The sequence below is a fragment of the Cryptomeria japonica genome, chromosome 7 (genome assembly GCF_030272615.1).
Source record: "Cryptomeria japonica chromosome 7, Sugi_1.0, whole genome shotgun sequence".
In the NCBI taxonomy this organism is placed as follows: Eukaryota; Viridiplantae; Streptophyta; class Pinopsida; order Cupressales; family Cupressaceae; genus Cryptomeria; species Cryptomeria japonica.
Genome location: NC_081411.1, coordinates 589,384,577 through 589,389,016, shown reverse-complemented (window position 1 = coordinate 589,389,016; position 4,440 = coordinate 589,384,577).

The following is a 4,440-nucleotide window of genomic DNA, read 5'->3' as shown; positions in this document are numbered from 1 at the left end:
CCCAGGGGGAAGATCATCTCGTATGCCAAGATAGTCAATAACAGCTTCATCATTTTGGAATGTTTCAAATTGTGCTGGTCCTTCATGATCCCAGTCAATGAGTTGATGGTGAACAAGGGGAAGGCCTTTAATGTCTTCAAAGTTTGCAAGGCTAAGAGTGAGGATGCAGTTATATTCAGGCATGTCAAGGTAATTATCGAGGTCATCGATGGCACTCTCCTCATCAGTTTCAATTGTGAGAAAATCCAAATTGTCATCACTAGTAGCGCATTCTAGGATAGGTGTTCTCATCCTATGTGATTTCAACCTAGAACCTTGAGACAAAGACTATGTGGAATCCTCATGGGTTATTCCTTGACCAACTCTAAATTTTTAATAAAATTCCTCTTCTTCTATGGGTTCATCTGGCTCTCTAAATGTCTCGGTGAGCTCGTAGTCACTGGAGGATTTGTCTGAACCCCATTCCCATTTGTTAGAGTCTGTGGAATAGCGATTCTCTTGTTGAATTTTGGCAGCTTTGATTTGTAATGCTTCTTCTATCCTTTTAGTGTGGACCTTGGAAGTCAGGAAACCAAGTCCTTTCGAGCATTCCTTTTTGAAAGTCAATTCAGGTTGTAAAGGTTCAATGATACCTTCCTTTCGTAACCCAAGAGGGATTTTTCCATCATACCCAAATTTTTGTAGAATCTTGAAGCCTTTGCCATATTTCTCATAGGGTATATTGATGTGATCTTGTGTGTCATCTTCAATGTCTTTGTAGAGCATTTTGTATAAGTTTTCCTCTTCCAGTTTGCCCCATCTTTGAAAGGCAGTAGGGTCCCATTTGAGTACCATGATGGATACTTGCTTGTTAGGATGTGGTCTTCCATATTCTTTTGGGGAACTTATGACTTGTCGTAAGTACATGGTCTGATTTAAAGTGTATTCTCCCATGCCTTTGTCCTAAAATTTGCCTTTAAGCTCACCTTGCTTTGATGTCGAAGGTTTCAATGACTCAGGATCAATGTATGCCAAAGAAGGAACAACTTCACGATTACTGGGAATGATGGTCTCAGTTTGTGATCTTAGGTTATTGCAATATATGAATGGATTAGGATCACCGTTAACCATTACTTCAACTCCATTGTGAGGAAACTTAATGCATTGGTGATATGTCAATGGGACTGCCCTCATTTCATGAATCCAAGGACCTCCTAGCAATATATTATAAGTGAGATCTAGATCCAAGACTTGACAAACCACATCCTTTGTAACTGGCCCAACTCTGAGAGGTAAGGTGACTGTGCCCTTGGATGAGCGCTCTTCATCATCATATGCCTTGATGGTGATTTGATTTGTTGAATTCACAGCTTTATCAGAATATCCCAATTGTTTAATTTTGCTTAATGTACAAATGTTTAGACCAGCTCCTCCATCTATCAGGACTCGCTTTATTCTATTTGTGTATGAAGGCTTCAACATGTAGTGGTGCATTATGTGGCTAACTTATAGAGGCATCGTCGTCTTCTGTGAAGGTAAGGGAATGTGGAATGGAAAGGTATCCCACCATGGCTTGAAACTGGTCCACATTCAGATCAGTAGGAACGACAGTGTCTCTCAAGATTTTGTCAAGAATAGCTTTATGAGCGAGGGATATACGTAAGAGCTCAAGGATGGAGATGAGCGCGGGTGTCTTCCCTAACTGTTCTACAAGGTCATACTTAGGTTTGGTTGATGAAGAAGAGGTGTTTTTAGTGGAGGCACCTTGCAAAGTGATTTTACCTCGACGGGTTGTAACATGACATTCAGAGGTAGGTTCGGAAGAAGATCCAACACCTTTTAGGACAATCTTGGGTCTCTGAGTAGGATTCTCAGAGTTTTTGTCCTTGATGATAATAGTAGAGACATAATTGTCCATCGAGATGTGATTGATGGTTGAATCATAATTGTAAGGTGCTCTAGTATATTTGGTTTGATCATCTGTGGTTTTAACTTTTCCCTTGTCATGCTTTGGGAACAGCTCCTTAAACATCTCATGTTCTTGATTGGATGAGTGTCCCTCAATCTCAATGTCACCTCTATCAATGAGATCTTGTATGATGTTCTTCAGTCGATGACAATTTCCTATCTTATGACCCTTGCTCTTATTAAACTCACAATACTCATCATCATTCCACCAATTTGGTTTAACCTTTGGTTCATATGGAGGAAAATCTGGAACTGTGATTACCTTGTTCGCCACTAACTTTTTGAAGACTGACTCAAGTGGTTCTCCCAATGGAGTGTACTTCCTTTGTGATCTAGAAGTTGTTTGAGTATTCACTTGATTGTTTGTAGAAATTGATCCCGAAAAGATGACTTTGGGTCGCACTGTGTTGGCATCAACAACACCATCATTGACTGTGTTCTTGTTTTTATTCCAAAATCTTGGCTTGTCTTTTCCTTTAAAGTCATCTTTGTTCTCCTTAAATATCTTAATGACTCCTTGCTCAATTAGGACCTTTTCTATTGCTAAGCCTTTTTCAATAACATCCCTGAAGGTGGACAAACAAGCTTTCCTTAGATCATAGCCAATGTCTCTATTAACGTTTTGTGTGAACATCTCTACCATTTGTTTTTGAGGAATTTCACAAGAGCATCTGCTAGCTAGATTCCTCCATCTTTGTAAAAATGATGCAAAAGAATCTCCCTCTTTTTTGCTTGGTGTTGCATAATGTAGTGACTGATATGTCTGTCTCTATATTGTAGGAGAAATGTTGAATAAATGCCTTTGCTAAGTCACCCCATGACTTAATACTAGGTGGGAGTTGGGAGAACCATTCCATAGCTTGATCACCTAAGCTTTGTGGGAATAATCTCATCAAATATGTCTCTTTTGTTGCTACCTCAATGCAAGCCGTGAAAAACTATCTTATGTGTGCCTTAGGATCCCCTTTTCCTCTATACTTATCAAACTTAGGTGTCACAAAATGTGTAGGAAAAGGAGGCATTGGAATGCTCTTGTCAAATGGATAAGGACATATGTCTCTCATTGTGTATGTTGGCTTTGGTGTATTTATGTCCTCCATTTTCTTTTGTAAGTCCCTGATTTGTTGCTCCAAATTGCTCTTAGGTGGAGATCGACTTCTTGGACCATACCCTATGCTTGAGGCACCAATTGGAGGAGGAGCATGTTGCATATATGGATGATATTGATCATACACATGTTCATATGGAGGAGGTCTATAGTGATGCTGCGTATATGGACCACTTGGTATAGATTCATGTTGAGAAACACCATATCTATTTTGTCCATGTATACCATACTCTACAGGCATGTCATGTTCTATTGTGTTGCCCCCAAATTTGACACGGGGTTTCCTTGTGTCCAAATTTTGAGCATGCCTTTGAATATCCAATTGCTTTGTTGGTTGATCCTTAGCATTGGTATGTGATTGAGCATATCTGTCTGCATAAGACTTCCATAATTGTCTGCGAAGGTGAGTATCATATGCTTGACCATGTGTATGTGGGACCTCTGGTTTTTGAAGCAAAGATGATGGTGATTCAGGTACCATATATGGTCCTCTATTTCCTCCACTATTAGGCCTCCCTTGATCCATGTTGGATTGAGTTTTTTGCAATGGTCGATTTTCCATTATTTGAGACATATCAAAATCATGAGGTATCTTGGCTCCACTTTGTGCCATCATTTGTAAGAAGTATTGTCTATCTCTCCTCATTATTTCCTCAACCAACCGATTGAAATGGGGATTCATAATGGATTCTTCCACATCTTCTGAATGTACTTAAAAGTTGTCCATATTGTCATTGTGTGTATCATTGTTGTTTGTAGTGTCTGTGTTCTCAACATTTGGAATGTTTCTATAGACATCCATGTCAGGTAATGTAGTGTGATCAGTATTGAAAAAGACATCATTTTCATATTCATAGACAATCATGTTTGTGGACTCTTGAGCCTCTTTAGTTTCTCTCCTAGATTTTTGAAGACGGGTTTCAACCATGAACTAGGTATTGACCAAGATGTGTGAGACTAGATGAAAATGGAAAAAGTATGGAAGACCAGGAGTTGGATGGAATGTAAATGAATCTGAGGTGTACTTGCAATGTCCAAAGTGTAAGACCAAGTATGTATGTAGTAGAGTAGGTGTGGCTTCCAAAGAGAGGATAGTTTCTCTTGATGAGGTATGTTGACCTTGACTCTAAGTAAGACCAAATGAGACCCAAAGGTAAGAAACCTTGATGAGGGACCACTTAGCAAAGTGTTGTTGTATGTAGTGTGTTGACAAAGTATGATGAGGACAAGCAAGTGACCTTTTGACTCAAGTTTAGAAAATTGTAAATGTAAAATGAGATGTGAAGCAATGATGGACTATGTGAGACCCAAAGACAGGTTGAATGCTAAATGAAACCTAGAGAAATGACCTAGGAAGCTCAAGACCTCTGAAACTGACTGTGTTT